General features: G+C 46.6%; 1 long non-coding RNA gene across 2 annotated transcripts; it reads right to left on the bottom strand.

Moving 5' to 3' along the window:
* Positions 1 to 5,369: 5,369 nt before the first annotated feature.
* On the bottom strand, positions 5,370 to 7,871 carry LOC114623610. Of its 2 annotated transcripts, none has more exons than XR_003711790.1 (4): positions 7,769 to 7,871; positions 6,836 to 6,882; positions 6,511 to 6,760; positions 5,370 to 5,707 (listed from the first exon to the last, which is right to left on the bottom strand). It is a non-coding gene; the product is annotated as an uncharacterized LOC114623610 (long non-coding RNA). The 2 variants fall into 2 exon arrangements; XR_003711789.1 differs by having other exon boundaries at positions 6,547 to 6,760.
* Positions 7,872 to 17,289: the final 9,418 nt, after the last annotated feature.

Raw genomic sequence — 17,289 nt, 5'->3', positions numbered from 1 at the left:
CCCAAATGTATTTGCCCTGGGCATGGGAGTAGGTCCCTGGGGTACAGTGGGACAGCAATTACTCATGTTTTAATGACTGGAATATGATTTATGCCCAACCAAACTCATGTTGAGGCTTGGTCTCCAATGTAGTCATGTTGAGGGGAACTGGCCCTGTGGCACATATCAGGTGTTTTGTTGTAAGCAGCAGAAAGTAGACCAGTGCACTTGTGACTTCTGATTAAGAAAAGGAACCCTCCACATGATCTAGCTGAGTTTATTGAAATTCTAGGATAGATTTTCCCTCCCTTCTTCTTCTGCTTCCCTTCTCTCCCCTTTCTTCCCCTCTTCTTCCCCTCTTCTTCCCCTCTTCTCCCTCCCTCCCTCCCCCCCTCCCCCCCTCCCCCCCCCCCTCCCTCCCTCCCACCCTCCCTTCCTTTCTTCCTTCCTTCTTGACAAACCTAGAATCTTTCTCCTCTGGATGGATGCCTTGGGCAGCTGTATTAAGCCATTAGGGCAGGCAAGTGAATGTGTGAAATTCTTTTGCCATTGTTATCTTAGCATTACAGTAGGGCAGTACCCCATCACCCAGGTCAGAAGAGTGCAGTCTGTGAATAAAATGTTCTAGAAGGCACAAAGAGGGCGGCTTACCTCTCCAGAAAGTGGTCTGCAGCCAATAGGCTCTCAAAGTTTGTTTTTTTCCAACTTAAGTGCTGTAGCTGCAATCATTGAGTAGGAAAATCTTGCCTGATTCCTCATGGGACCTTTCCTCTAATTCTTAACTCTTCCATTGTGTCTAGATTTGGGGCCAACCAATGGGCATCTCAGCTTGTTCCCTTGTACCTGTCAGACAGATTGACTCCTGATTTTGTAAGATTGGAGATTTCCACCTGGGAGGTGGTGCTGTGGGAGATGGTGGCCCAGTCTGTTTGCAGCTGCAGAACAAGAGACTCGTTTCTTCAACATGGGCCTATAATGTCTAGGGCTGAAATCAATCAGAGCAGGAAGAAATAAAAGGCAAGGGAGGTCTCTATATAATTTGAGTTTTTCCTTTGTGGCAAAGAAAGCATGCTTATTTAATATTTCTGTGGACTGATCAGAGTGGGAAGGGTTACAGAATGACATCTTGAGAGGGTGGTGGCAAGTCTGGGATGCTTGACTGTAGTCATGACTTATTGTCCTTGGATGTCCTGTATGAAGTCTGGGGCTTGTTAACCACATGAATGGTAAGAAAGAGCATGACTTTTAAGCTAAGAACAGGGAGTGGGAGGCTGCACTAAAGAGTACGCATAAAGACCTTGGATGTGTGGACCTCCCATCTCAATGGACATATGTGGGACCAAGTGGCAATAGTGGAGAGGGACCCAGGGAAGGAGTTACTGAGACACTGCTTGAGTTGTTCTGAGATGAATGACTTCCTCTCTTATGAGTGATAGTTATGCCATGATGGCCCTGGACACAAGTCTTTGGAATAACTGGAGAGAAACAGAAGCCTCTAGAAAGCATACTTGGTGACAACTGTTTTGAGGATAAGTCAAGACCATGCTTGGATTACGGACCACCACAAAGGCCAGGCTGGGAAATTCTGGTGTACAAGTAGCAAGCTAAGCCAAGAGCCTTCTTCTTCTTCTGCATCTTCTCTTTTAGAGGTCCTTCTCTGGGTCTTCCTGTCTGTTGGAACAGTGAGGGGCAAAGCTTCTACTCACTCTTCAGAGGCCAACAGGAGCCATGAGTGGCTCAGATCAAAACAGAGTGGATAAATGGCATAGCTACTCAGCCTAAGCTTTTGGCAGCAGTCTGTACCTTGCCCTATAGCTAGGGCCTTGCATCAGGAAAGAGTTTAGTTACTTGCTACTAATCAAGGATGAAAGCCTGGGTCCCAATGAATTCAGCCATCAGTTAACTCAAATAATCAAGATACTCTATTCTAGTCTGGGCCATAATGAGTTACGGAGATGGTACATATTCACCTGCCTCTGTTTATCCTTCAGAGCAAGCAGCTGCTCAGGTTCTAAGCCTGGCTTCTCCAGGCAAAGCTAGTCATCTTCAGCAGAGGTGGTCCTCTGGCAGAGCCAAGAAGAGCCAGAACAGAAGTTTGACTCCAACTCTTCTTTCCAGTGCATCAGTGTGCTGAGAGTTCAGATGACCACATGTCAGCCTTGCCCCTTCCTACTCGCTGCACCACCAGGCAAGCTCTCCTTAGGTCTCAGGTTCTCTATCTTGCAAATGCCTGGTTACAACAGCCCTTCTTCAAATCCCACATTTGAAGGTGTCATTTGGTCATTTGATGTCCCGCCTAATGTTTTTCACTAAAGGACTTAGTATTTTAATTGTCCTTTTCTTTAAAAATTAAAAAAAAAACATCAAATCAGGAATCCTAGCTTGTAGCCATGAACTTTCCACCCATGTTCTCCCTTAGGAGAAATAATCCCCAGGATCCCAAGGAAGCAGAGGTCCAGGTCTCACCCCAGGGAAGGATTCTCCTATTTTTTGTCTTAGAAAGAAGAACAACAACAACCACAAATTTTGTGATGTCCTTTCTCTCCCCTCGAGTAAAGTGAATGACTGAACTTCCGCTCCTACCCACAGTTTTTGCATAAGTTTAGGTTGATTAAAGCAGGATTTGATCTTCTCTCCAGATGTTTTGATCACAGAAGGGCCACATATGTGCACACATTCCTGGATATTTTTAGAGTTTTTACAGGATCCAAAGCTCTAACTGCTTTTTCACTCTGTGCTCTGTGGCCAGGCCTGGGAGATGCAATGCCAAGGCTTCTGAGGCTGAGGCTGATGGCAAAGGGCCTGGCCCCGGGGGAGGCTTCCAAAGCAGCCTCGGTCAGTGACGTGGGACAGGAAGTTACTTTGTGGCATTCTTGGAGACTGGAAGGCTTCAGTCCCTGGAGCCTTTCTAGCCAACAAGAGGAAACAAACTGATGCGTCGAAGAATTAGAGGTTACGTGGATAATTCCCAAAAGGATTCTGTCTGCCAGTTCCCTCAACACAGGACTTGCAAGATGGACATCACTGAGTACTGGTCAGAAAGTCAGATGTGTCTCAGCCTGCTTACACAACTAGCTCCCTTTCTCTACTTGGTCTCAGCTTCTCCATCTGATAAATGGGATGTATTGTGCTGGTACCCCGTGGATCTGAAGACTATGACCTGCAGTCAGCCTGCCTGGTTTTGAAAATAAGATTGTGGCAGGGCACAGCCATACCTATTTGTCTACAAATTGCTTACGTCTGAATTACAACCTCAGGGTTGGCCAGTTGCAACAGAAACCAACTGGGCTGCAGACCTGGAACAGCTCTACTCTGTCCTTTTAAGGAAAAGCTTGATGACTGACATCTCTACCCTCATCATGGGGCAGATGTGGCACTGAATGTTTCAATACAAACCAAAGATTCATTTCTGCTAGCAATTGGGTCCATTTTTATTTCCTTGGGGGATAGTGAGGAACCCTAAAATGTGTTTCCTATTGTCTCCCAAAGATCTTCAGTAGGACTGAGCTCCTGACATCCATCAGAGAAACCTGCTCCTCTCCACACTGTGGATTAGCTTTCTGCCTTTTCCTTCCTTATCCCCATCCCTCCTCTAAATACTAATGGCGTCTGGGATATATTCCCTCCAAACCCCACACCCTCAAAACCTTGACTCAGGAATGTGCTTATGGCCATTGTATTATTGTTAATATAGTGGTATTGTTAACTTGACAGAATCAAGAATCACCAGGGAGCTGGGCCTCCAAGACTGCTTGGGAAGGGTTTTCTCAATTGGGTTAACTGAGTTAGAAAGACCTACCCTGAATATGGCTACTGCCATTTCCTGAGCCGGGTCCTGGACCGAATGAAGAAGAGAGAAGCTGAGTACTAGTGTGGATTCATCCACGCTCTCTTCTGACTGCAGTTGAAATGTCGCTTGACCAGCTGCTTCAAGCTCCTGCTGCCTTGCCGTCCTCTCCATGATGAGACTGCATGTTGCAATTGTTAGCTCAAACAAACTCTTGCTTTCTTAAGTTGCTTTTGTCTGAGTGCTGTCTTATCTGGAGCAGAAAAAGAAGCCAAGACACTAGCCTATGACAAGGCTCAGTCTTGTACACACAGTTTATCTCTCTTGCCGTGCTCCTTGCTCTAAGTTGCCCATGAGACCAAGCATATCTCTTTGGCATCTTTTAGGGGTAGTGGTACTTTGCATGCTAACGGTCTCATGTCTCCATTTTCTCCCCTGCTCAGATCACTGTGTTTTTACCATTCAAATAAAGTCCCCAAATTGGAGTTCTTGCCTTGGGCTTTGATTTCTGGAGGACCTGAGCCAAGTATGGGCTTATATTCAATATCTCTAAGGGCTCCTTTGGCTCTGATACAATTTGTACTAAATCCCACTTATTATGTACCTCATGGGGATTGTTTTCTGAGATATACTAAAGGTCTTTTTTTGGTGATAATTCAGATTAGATCAGTGGAAGACATTATGATAATTTGAATACTATTTATTAATATTTGTGTGTAGAGCCTTAAGTCGGGTACTTCACAGACATTATTTGATCTTCACCCAAAAGTTTATTAGCTGTAGTCTTTTCATTTCATACAGAAGAGAGTAAAGTTTAGAAAGGTAAGACACTTTCTATATTGCACGAGTGCTCAAGTCAGAAAATAAAACCAGATCTGGTTGGTTCCAAAAACCAGGTTCACAATTACAATCTTAACTGTGTTTGACATCTAGAAGAAAAAAAATTCTAGATGTCTGTCTTTGAGTAGACATTTCACCAGTAAAGATGGATGGCTGGGAGGTAAGCACATGAAAATATGTCCAACATCTTCAATGGAAACTAAGTCAGAGTGTGGTGCCACTACCCACGAAAACAGCAAACCTTAAAAAGACTAATCATTCCTAGTATTGGTGAGGATGCAGGGGAACTGGAACTTTCATCATCTGCTGGTGAAACTGTACAATGATACCATTACTTTGGAAAACAATGTGACAATCTCTTAAAAGGTTAAGTATACACTGATCCTATGACACAGACATTTCTGATACAAAGATAAAGACCGTGTACACACAGAGACCATTTTGCAAATGGCCATGGAAGCTTTATTTGTAATTATCCCAAGCTGGAAATATCTACCAGCAAGTAAATGGGTAAACAACTTGTCATGTAAAGGTTCACTGGAATGCTACTAGACAATACAAAGGAGTGGGCGCTTGAGCCACGCCATAAGATACTTGAACATCAGGGTAGTTGTATTGTGTGGCTGAAGACAAATAAGATAGTGAATACCATGAGTACATTTATGTAAATGCTAAGGAATTGAAAATTAGCCAATAGCAATGGAAAACAGGTCAATGGTTGCTGCCTGTGAAGATCGTGAAGAAAAGTGGAGACAATGGAAAATATAGGAGAAGACATCATTTTAATTTGAGGGGTTACAGTGAACCTAAACAAGCCAATTCTAACCCAGCTATACACTTTCAATACATGCGTTTCACTATTGTTCAACTACATCCCAACACAGCTCCCTCAAAACAAGGATACAGGATGTATTGGAGAACAGCTTGTCATTTGCTGACTCCTGGGAATGCTCATCAAAGTAAAATCAATGATGTAAAAACAAGCCATTTGATATTGTCCTGGCCGACACAGAATGCTGTGTCACAGCCCAAAGGGAAGGAGGGAAGGAGCAGGACTTGGGAATCTGGAGACAATCTCTTCACCTCCTTGAGCATAGAGATCTTCATCATGTAAAATAGAAAGGCATCTTAACATTTCATTTTCTGTATGAGGGTGATTTGAGAAAAACATGAGTTCTTCACGCCAAACACTGCTAAGCACTTGTCAGAAATCCTGCTCTTGGATGCTTCATGGCCAGCCTGAGGTGTGTCAGAAGCCTACGGAGCCTCTTCTGGAGCTGGGGGCCGCCTCACCTTTGGTATCTCACACTGAATGACTCCCTGAGTCTTCCTTGGTCTGTCAATATTCTTTCCTGTCTCTATCTCCCTCCTTCTGTGTGTATGTGTGTGTTGTGTGTATGCATGTGTGTGTAATGAGTACATGTGCGTATGAATACTTGCATATGTGAATATGTATGCATGTCTCCTTCACTATTATTTATATAATTAGTGATTTAACTCTTTCTTGTCCATTTGTGTCTTAGGAAATGATACACAGCATATTTCTTTACAAGGAAAGTGATAATGCCTCCTAAACAATCAGAATTGAAGCCATAAAATTATAATGTAAAAATCTTTAATGGATAAGTGTCAAGGAAACAGTGCAAAGTGCTTGTTTTAGTAGCATTACCTGCTCTGTTCTTTGTTCTTTTGATCCTAAATGATGCCAAGGTTCTCAGTCACTATTACTGACTGAGACAGGACTTCTTGCTGAACCTGGCGCTTGCTGGTTCTGGTTAGTTAGCCAGATTGCTCTGGGGATCTCTCTCTCTCTCTCTCTCTCTCTCTCTCTCTCTCTCTCTCTCTCTCTCTCTTTCTCTCTCTCTCTCTCTCTCCCTCTCCCTCCATCCCTCCCTCCCTCCTACCTCAAAGGTTCTGGGGCGCTGCCCTCTGGTACTCACATCTTCAGGGCAAGTACTTTTACTCTGCTGTGTGGTCTCCCTAGCTTTCTTGCCTTCTTTTGGTGATCCAGCTGACATCACATTCCTCCTTTGTATTGTCTTCAGTTCCCCAAGTATATTCTGTCATTAAAGGCCAGGAGTGCTCCTTTACTACATGGTCAGGGGAAGACCAATGACCAGCCAACAGCTCCCACTGTTTAAGGTCTGCTCTGCACTGGGAAGAGAAGTTGTATGCTGAGGGAGCTCAGTTTGGTGGCAGAGTCTGTTACACAACCAATCCAGCACCTACCCTGGATGAGGCCACAGCAGAGTGGCTTTCTGGAGGATGTGGGACACCTACAAGGAAAGAGGAAATGTCACAGCTGGACTCAACAGGAAGGGTATTTGTCTGACAGAAGTGAGAGGAGAGAATCCTAGATAGGAAACAGAAGCCTTTCTACCTAGTGAAGAGCTGTGGAGTGCATAGAGCATGTGGATTTGTTTGGCCTGGACAAAACCCAGGGAAAGGTGAAGTCCAGGGGGAAGTCGGGCCAAGCTTGTGGAAGGGAAACTTGTAGCCTGCTGAGGCCTTGGCTTTCAATTTGAGATGCTGGGCAGGCTCTGAAGGGTTCCATGTCTGGAAATGACAGCCATGGCTTATTCCTCTGGGTTGATTTTATAGACCCTAGTTCAAATACTCCTCAGGAATGCCTTCTCTCAGACCAGGGCTTGAGTACCACAGCATCATCCATACTGGGGCCAGCCAATCCTAGAACACTTTACAACTGCATCCCTGGCCTCTCCACTAATGACAGTGATATTTTCACAGCTCCAACAATCCAACATGTCCCCATACATTGACAAATGTCCCCTTGTAGAAAACAGTTCCCAGGTGAGAACCATTGTGCCAGAGTAGGATTTGTTGTTGTTATTGTTGAATTGTGTTTGAGGAGTGTTCATACAGATGACATCTTCTGTATTTGCCTTTCCCCTGTTCTCCAAGGCCCCAGCGTCTGACTTTTAGTCTCCCCATGAGCTACACTGGACATGCCCTTGACTGCCTATATGACCTCACTCAGCATGCTGGGCTCAAGTTCTTTGCTCCTGGGGCCCCTGGCTGTGGTTGGCTGCGGTGAACCCACAGTGAACAGCTCTGTCTACTTCTACTTCAGGCCAGTAAGGGACCTAATTCCCTCTGGGGCACAATACATGGTATCCAGGAGACTCCTGGAAGGGTTCCCACCTTGAGATCAGCTTCGATGGAGCAGTCCGAGCCAGTTGGCACTCAGTCCTTCAGTCCAACTGTCTGCCACGCCATTGCTTGGAGGGACAAGTCAGCTCAGGAGGTCTGCCAGGGAAAGAGTACCAGGTCAGGGACAGAGGGCAAGTGGTGGCAGCTGGAACCCATGTGACTGCTGGAGGCTATGTGTGTGCGTGTCACAGGGCAGAACTGGCCACTGGCTCCTGCCTTGGCTCGAGGTGAAAAGCTGTCACACGACTTGACTTCTCTGTGGGAGGCTTGTGTTGGGGGGTCTGGAGAGGTGGGTGGGAGAGAAGGGGGAGTGTTTTTAGGATCCACGCTGGAAATATAAAACACACTTGTGAATCACAAGCTGCTGCTCACAGGACAGTGTTGGCTTTGCCAGTGCAGAAATCAGGCTTTGGGCACACAGACAAATCTGTCCCTGATTCTGTTATGATTAGGCTAGGGACCATTGTCTGCCTCTCCCAACATCAATGTACAATAAAAAGCTACCCCAGCCCTTCCTATAAGCATCTTCGTTTGTTAATCCCAAGTAGTCCCATTTCCCAGAAAGAAAAACAAGGACCAGAGCCCCTCTCCTCATTCCATTTTCTCCCATCTGTAGGGCTTTCAAGGTTTTATTTTCTTTTTTAGTTTTAAATTCCCAACTACAGGTACCTTTTGACTTCTTTATATCTTTAAATCCACACACCAGCTATTCCTTCTTGCTGATGGGCTGTGGGAGAGGATTCTGAAATGGCCCCACCTCTTTGAACCAGAGGTCCAGGTTGGCTAGCGCTGGCGATCCTGAGCCGTCTCAGGTTAGCACAGCTGGAGCCTGAGTCAGGTGTGTTCTCATAGCTGTAAGGAGGGGCTTGGTGTGCCCCCAGCAAGGACAGGAAAGCCCTGAGGGCTCCCCCAGCAGCTCCTCTTACCTCAGTCCCCACAGAGCCAAGAGCTTAATTTAGCTGCTCCGAAATCCCACAGACAGGGACAGCACTCTTGTGCTAGTGTCCTTGCTGTGGAACAGGACGAAAGCTCGTGAGCCGGCTTTGCCCCGGGAAGACAGCCACCTGCCTCGTGCTTTGCCCACTGGCTCATCTCAAGGGCTCGCACTTTGAAAATGTTTAAAAATAACATTTAGCATATCTAATCTCATTATGTAAGCAGGATGTAGTTGGTGTAGAATAATTGGGAAACCCAGAAAAGGATAAAGGAGTAAATTTAATCTTTACCACTATCCCACCCATCAGAAATATAGAAGCCCTGATAAAATGTGAGCGTAGCGTTTCTCTCCTGTTCTTGAGTCACAGGTGTGTATATAGCTCTTAAGAGTAAAAGAAAAATATACTTCACCTACAACTACAAAAAGGACTGCCGCTTAACAGGTACGAATTAAAGAATACAGCTTTTAATATTGTACAACGCAGTGTGTGTCATATAATTACCCCTGTGATGGGCAACACATTTCCAAGCCTAAGGACTACTCCACATGCCTTTCCCCACTCCATCTCTTAAGATGTCTCCTGACCTCTATCATTCCAGACTTCAATGGGCTGCTCTTGAGTGGTGTGTAGAGTCCTAGAGCCTAAACTTCCCTGTTGCCTAACGTGTCACATTTACTACCACCCTGACCTGGTAAAGGCACTCGGCACCACCGTCTTAGTGTATGTTGAACAAATGAGTAAAGGAGTAGGTGCTTGCATAGTCTGGGCTCTGCTCATTGTATGTGGTGGCCTCTTAACGGGTCCCCGTGTTTCCCAATAACCGCCTGATCCGCCACATGGAGAAGAAAGAGTAGGCAGGTGGCTAATACAACAGCCAATGCTGAGAATAGCCGGTGACCTGGACTGCAGGGGCAGCGAGCAGAGTAAGGAGGCAGCAGGCTGCTCATCCCGCTGCTGTCTGCCTGGCACATGGGAGGGCAGGGCTGGTGCCCCGAGAGCCGCAGGACTGGGGGTGTATTTTTAGAAACCCCATCACACAGAGTAGCCACTTGACACTGTGGTCACCTCATTGCTCTAATGGCTCATAGCTCCATGCTGAGCCTCCACCCTGGATCGAGCAGTCCTTAACCTCCTGCCAGCCTGCCAAGGAAGCACGTGAGAAGCATGCTTAGGAGCTGGAGGTGATGATCAGCACAGAGCGGGAGGACTGTGACGTTTCCAGAAAACACTTCACAGAGAGTACAAACACTTACATTATGTGAGATGGGTACTGCACCCAAGAGAGAGATGTTATGTTATGGGACCAGAGTCTTGGTGCTGATACGAGTATATGTAGCCCTCCTTCACTGTTGCAAGGTCCCCTGGTAGGGTGATTGATAGTTCAGATACAGAATATCCCTCTTAGGCTGATGCACTTGAACACTTGATTCCTATTTGGTAGTTCTATTTAGGAGGTTGTGGAACCTTTAGCATGTAAGGCCTAGCTGGAAGAAGTGAGTCACTGGAGGGTGGGCTTTAAGAGTTACAACCTTGCTCTACCTCTGACCTCAACCCCACTCTGCTTCCTGTAGAAGCTACTGTCTCCTCTCACATCCCTGCCTTCCCCACCATCATGGCCTACATCCCCTAAAGTCATGAACCCAGATAAATTCTTCTTCCCTTTTGGTGCTTCTTGTCAGGCAGTTGATCAGGGTGACAAGGGGGATGATACATCCCTTCCACCGTCAGGTGATTGAGTACCTCTGACTACATTTATAACATATACCCATAGTTTGCCCCTCCTTTTCTCAACTGTGGAATCATCACCACAGCCACTAGCATCTCTTTCTGGCTCTTTTTAATTACTTTCTCTTGTCTGCATTAAAAAAAAAAAAAAGACATGATTTCACTATGTAGTCTCTGCTGGCCTGGCACTCACTATGGAGACCTGGCTGGCCTTGAACTCAGAGATCTGCCTGCTTTTCCTTCCTAAGTGCTGGGATTGAAGGTGTTCACCATCATGCTCGGCTTCCATCTACTCTTGCTTCCCGTTTTCATTTCACTCTATAGCCAGAAGTGGGGTGCTCTCCGCAGCTGTGATCTTTGCAATGTGGCTGGACCCTGAAGGAAAAAGAGCAATACTACTGGCTCGGAATGTAACTGCAGCAGTAGGGAGGGCATCTGGGTCATGCTGGTAGGATCAGGACCTACAAAAAAAGCAGTATATTGGGACCCTGTGATAGGCTGGGAACTTTGAGGGATGATACAAATTTCTGGGGTGTGCTCTGACATTGGTGCAGGTAGACCAAATACCAAATGGAATTTTATTACTAGCCAACAATTCATGGACTAGGATCTTTTCCTTAGGCTCATAATTAACAGGCTTTGAGAGATGACGAGGGTGAGGAGAAGGGTCTTTTTCCTGAATGACTTTGGGGATGAAGCAAATTAGATCACAATGAGTCATTGAGGTCAAAGACTGTCATGTTATAAATTTTTAACCATAGACAAATAAGCCTTGAACAAATCACTGGGACAGCCAGGGTCGACAACAAGGTTTTCTGCAGTGCATGACCTGGCATGGCTTGGTGCTGAGGGCAGCTGCATGGCAGTCAGCAGTTTTGGGGGGTTCCACTTGGAAGGAGCCCACTACTCAGCTGACTGTGCTGTCCTCTGTTGGGTGATGAGTGGTCAGATATGCCCAGTGTGTGTCTGTGTGTGGGGGGGGTGAGGCTTCATGACGGGCACCTGTGTCCCATCTGCCACTTTGGAAGAAGGGCCAGATCACAGGGTTGGGAACACCTCCTGGTCGGAGAACATGAGCCGAGAGAGCAGCTGTCCCTGCCACGCTGGCTGCAAGAGGCTCTCTGACTGACAGGCTTGCTCTCAGGGAGCTGGAGGTTCCCTGCAGTCAACAGGTTATATGAATGTCCTACCTCAAACCAGAGGGAAGCCAGGGAGCCTGCTCTCAGAATCTCAGTGCCCAGATGTAAATCCAGGAATCTGGAAGAGTCTTTTATCTAGGCTCCAGGATAGACGGTACACCCAACAACCTCTGTGAGGAGTACTTAGTGCCGAGACTGTAAGAGTTTGGCACTAAGACTGTTACAACTAAGTAATTCTTAGACTCCAGAACAAGGGAAATAAAAAGGCAATCAGGGATGAAAGTGGTTCCTAGGTACATGATGCTGTGAACTTTGTCCCTCAAAGCTTTATGTTTAATATTTTTTATCAGTAATTTGAGGACCGACAATGGATTCAGGCTTTTTGAAAGTGAACTGATAGGAAATCAGGAAGGGCTGGTTGAGATGCAGGAAGGGGAACCCTGGACCGTGGGACCGGACACCCCACATGTCCCTTAGTGTTCCTCTTGTTCCTCTCTAGAGAGAAAGACCAAAGATACTGGGAAGCACTCTGGAGTCTTGGGGTTTGTTGTGGGAGTGCCTGGAACACTGACTGAGATGTTCGAAGGAACTCCTGACTTTTGTCTACTTGGTACCAAGAGTGCTGAAATGTCTCCCTTTGTGACAACCAAGTGTCCTCAGGGGATGAATTAGCTCCTGAAACACGGCCTTTGCTCTGCCTTGTTGTTGAGCAGGCTCTGGACACACCATGAACTCATGGTTCTTTTTTTTTTTTTTTCCTTTTTGAGACAGGGTTTCTCTGTGTAGCCCTGGCTGCCCTGGAACTCACTCTGTAGACCAGGCTGGCCTTGAACTCAGAAATCTGCCTGCCTCTGCCTCCCAAGTGCTGGGATTAAAGGCGTGTGCCACCACTGCCCAGCAAACTCACGGTTCCTTAAGAGACAAATTTTGCTATACCTTCTCCAGACCTTTGTGAACGCACACACCATCTACCATTACCGCCCTTTGTGACTTCAGGAAACCCTTGGCATCCTTGAAGTTCCTCTCAAGCTCACCTCACTCCATGGCCCTTCCAGATAGCTACTGTGCTAACAGTATACTTTGAGAGACCTGATGCATCAATCTTACTGATTTTTGAATTTTTGCTTTTGATTGTCTTTCTTTTCCACTGGACTATATAGCCTTTAATGGCAAGTTCCAGCTCTCTTTAACTTTTGTTCCCGCCTGACCCCAAGCATAATGAATACTCAGTGATCTCTGGTAGGTTATAGGGATTGAATCCCCAGTGGCTGGTCACAGGATATACAATGTACTAGTCGAAATGTTTGCTTATGCATGAAGGTCCAGTCATGACAATTGTCTGATATCAATAATGATGATGATGATGATGATGATGATGATAGAAAGAGGATCCAGTTCTGGAGAACTGGCAGCAGAACACGATTTCATCTCTTAGGCAGAGAACTAACTTATTATTTTCATCTCCAGTATGTAGAGGTGTGAGGGGCTCCTCTTGTAGAAACCTCTCTCAGGCTCTGTCTTTGAGAACACCCTGGAGCTGTGGCCATTTGGTAGCACTTTTTCTCTGATACATGTTTGGGGGGAAGCATTCACCAGCCAAACTTTCTGCCTATGTGGGGAGCCAAGGACCCCATCTCCTCCTTCTCCCATGCAAATGTGATCTATCCAGTCAATGGCGAAGCCCCGCCTGCCTGCCGCTCTGAGTACTCTTGGCTGTGGGACTTTCTCCTGCTCTCCCCTCTGCATTGTCACAACGGGAACAGACTGCGCAGAAGGAAGCGTTTGGTGCTGAGACCAGAGCCAGGGCAGAATGAGGCAGATCCAGGCAATCTGCTCTGCTCCTCCCAAGGAGACAGGAAAGGCATTTATTTCTTGCTTATAACCATGTCAGCGATGGAAAATCATGAGGCTACCAAAGCTAACCTAAGCAGAGGTCATATACCCTACAGTGGTATAGCACTGTGTGTGTGTGTGTGTGTGTGTGTGTGTGTGTGTGTGTGTGATGTGCACATACTAAAAGAAAACTCATAGCCTGTCCAGAATGAAAAGCCATCATGTCCAGTGTCCACCTGTGTTTAGAAGGCTTCACATACCCGTCCCTCCTTTCCTATATAGCCTGCACACATCACTGGTGAGACTACTCTGTCTTACCATGCATGCCATTTGGTCAGAGGGAAGCTTTTGGTATCTCTGGTTATCTTCCCCTTTGTCCTAAATCTGGTTCTTAGTTCCATCTGGAGTGCATCCAACTCCCCTGCTCCAGGAAACATTTGTAAAGGCAACAATTTAACTCTCAAAAACTATTTGCAAGGTGAAGGATACAGTCCTTTTATTTGTTCTCCTTGTGACTCAGTTTTGCTGTCCCTGCTCTTTTGAGTCCTCCCTTGTGGACACAGTAGGTAGTATTCTGCAGCACTCAGAGTACAGAATTTGGGACGGATATTTGTCTAGAAAGCTGAAGAGTGACCCCTTGAACAACAAAAGTTTAAAAAGGCACGGCAGAAAATTTCAAGCATTCCAATAATACGTCACTTTCAGTCTGTGCATGGTCCTGACAGTTCTCACCAGTATTTCTCACCGTTGCTGATTGAGCCTCTCTAGGCATCTCCTATGCTATCCTATATCCCCACAGTAAAAACTGGAGTATCACTGGAAAACCACAAGTCAACCAGAGGAAACCACAATAATACACCAGAAAATATCTAGGTGTGGCAGAAGGACCTTCTAGCAGCAGACACATTCTACCATGAGAATGGTGAGAGTTGGGCACTCTCTTGGAAAGGGGTACAGTAAGGCTTATGGAGACATGTGGGTTTGCCAAGGTCTGTATGAGCTGCTGCACAGGATCTTTCAGCCCTGTGACTTACTGGTTGTGACAGAGAGTTTACCACTGTGTTTATGTTTAATGAGAATGCCTACTGTCCAGGGGCAGTTGTGTGAGAAGGATCAGGAAAAGCTAGTTTCTTCATGAGGCCCCTGGAGGTCTAGAGACAGAGCAGGCTTTGACCCTGATCTTGGACACTTCTCCCATGAGGAGCAGAAGGCATAAGTAGAGGGTATAGAGGCTTGATGTTCTCTTCCAGGTTGGAGGAATTGAGAACCCAATGGCTTCAAGCGGCCATGGGTTGGTCCTCCCTGCTCAGAGCATGACTAGATTGTCTAAGACCTGGGAGTGTACAGTTGTGAAAAGCGTAGGTATAGAGTTTGAGATACGACTGTAGAGCCATTTGCCAAGTTCCTGGAGACCAGAGTAGCTTTGGAGCTTGTGAATGGGGTGTTGATTTGTTCAAAGACTCCTGGATCTCAGGTCTGTCCAGGAAGGACTCTCAGAGGCTGGCGTGCCCTTCCAAACTGTCACCTAGCCTCTGCCAGAACATCTCTGTGTTTGATTAAAGAAGATGCTGAATGGAAATTATCTGTCACTGGCAGGAAGATAAATGTCGTGCTTCCTCCTCTCTTCCCTGTGAATGATGGAAAGAGCACCCCCCTTGCCAGGCAGCCCACTCCATCTTTGGTTGGCCTTGTGCTGCAGTCAGTTGCAGTGAGAGGTCTGAAGGTCACAATCTCAATTCCACATTCCCCATCTGGGAACAGCGGATGTCATCTGCTGTCACTGCATACAACAAATACTAATAACACTAAATGCTCAGTGAGTATTACCTGCTACTGTGCCAAGTACCAGCGCCAGTACTTTACAAACCGAACAAGACTGCCAGACTAGGAAAGGTCCAAATCTCACTGAGTTGTGGATGGGAGGCCCCCAGAGGTTGTTGCATCCAGGGCTCATGTTACAGCACATTAAAGCAAGGCTCAGACACTAGCCTCCCAACCCAGCTCTGATATGGGTCGCTAGAGATAGGATCTCCTTAAAGGAGACATGTTCACAAGGACACTGGACACCTTTGTTTCCCTGCACTTTCTTGCTCTTCATGGACACAGGCAAAGTTAGTAGCTTACCCTCAGACACATCCATAGAAGGTCCCTAGACCCGTCCATCTACTTAGACATGGTCAAAGAGACATGCTCTGAGAAGGCAAGTGACTATGGAGAGATTTCTCTGTCCACCCTGGGCTGCAGATCAGGTTCTCTAGAAGTAGAGCCTGAGGCAGGGATGGAGGTACTTTGTGGTTCACTGAAGAAGAATGTTTCAGTGTAGATCAGCAAAGAGAGAGGAAGGTGGAGCAGAGACGTGGTGGGGGCAGGGAGCAGCAGACAAATGTTTTCAGATATGTGCTACCAGATAAAATACGGGATGTCCAGATAAGATTTCACTGCAAATAAACAATCATTTAAAATATAATTGTGATCCAAGTATTGCCTAAGATACCAAAACTGTATACTTACGTGCAAATTTTACTGGGAATTTTGTAATTTTAACTGCTAAATTCTGTGATCCATCCCAGGTTGGTCCATTGACCCTTTTTGGCAAAACTGAAGGCGATCTAGGTATGTGAACCTTTCAGTGGTAAAATAGAAATTTAAGTTGACCTTGAGTTGTATCTGGGATGAATTAGCCTTGATTGAGGCCTGGGGGAGGATGACAATGGTATTGGCACTATAGAGACTAAAGCTCCATGAAGGGGTGTCCCTTCTGAGGAGAGGAGGCTGTGACACTTAGCCATTGATCCTGGTGGGAGCTGAGGTGTGGGAAGAGGCAGTACCAGCCTCCTGAGAGCCATTCTCTGGAGGGAGTGGGTAGCTGTGAGTCCTTAGAGGGTGAAGACGGTACAGCAGTTAGGATAGGTGCATAAGTCTCTATCGGAGAGCCCCCCCCAGCATCTATAACACTCTTTACGTCCTTTCAGCCCAGAGACCCCACTCCACTGAAGAAGAAATGGAAGCTAAGTCACTTTTTAGCACCAACCCAGTGGTTGCTCTGAATCACTCTTTTACAAGCTGGGGCACTGTATCTGCAGCAGAAGCCAGCATAGGATGTCTAAGTGTTTACAAGGAGTGTTTAGAGCCAAGAGTGGGGCAAATTACTCCCAGTTTTGAGGGAGAACTAGAGTTGATTAAACACAGGGAGTAGAATCTGAACCTGACCTCAAAAAGAGACGGGCTGGGAAGGAGAGAGGGAGGGATGGGGGCAGTGGAAAGTGTGTGGTCAGAGCATCAAGTTTAAATCATGGAGTTCCTCTTGAGTTCTCCAAGAAGCAGTTTCATGGAACTGCCTGGCTGTAGACTCAACTCTAGGATGGGTTTGTCTGCAGTTACAGCACTCGGTCCCTGCAAAACACCAATGATTTACTTTCTGAGAGAAGCCAATGCTTTGGAAAACTGCTGGCGGCCTCACTGACCTGGGGATGCCCGGGCACCTGGGGAACATCCCAGCTCCCCGACGGGGGAGGCCTGCCACTGGTTCCTGGCTAGGATCCATGGGAAGACAAGCTTCCTTCTCACCTTTCCAGCATATCCTGAAACCAGAAGCCTCATGACACCGGCTCTTCTTTCAGGGCTCTGGGATTTCTGCTCTGGCTGAGGCAGGCCGCCCACACTGCTGAGAAGCCTGAGAAGCCACCAGGACAAAGATACAGGGGGGTCAGCCGGGGAGAGTGATGGGACTTATCCAAAATCAGTGTCCTCATTTCTGGGCTGAATACAGCTCATGACTGCTAAAGGTGTCAGGGCTTTGATACCTCAATTTAACCACTTCCTTGCCGTATAACTTTGGGCAGGTTCCTTGGCTTTTTTGAACCCTCATTCATTATCC

This window comes from Grammomys surdaster, unplaced genomic scaffold (assembly GCF_004785775.1).
Source record: "Grammomys surdaster isolate TR1022 unplaced genomic scaffold, NIH_TR_1.0 199, whole genome shotgun sequence".
NCBI lineage: Eukaryota > Metazoa > Chordata > Mammalia > Rodentia > Muridae > Grammomys > Grammomys surdaster.
Note: the sequence above shows the minus strand (reverse complement) of the source record. Positions and strands in the feature narration are given on the sequence as shown.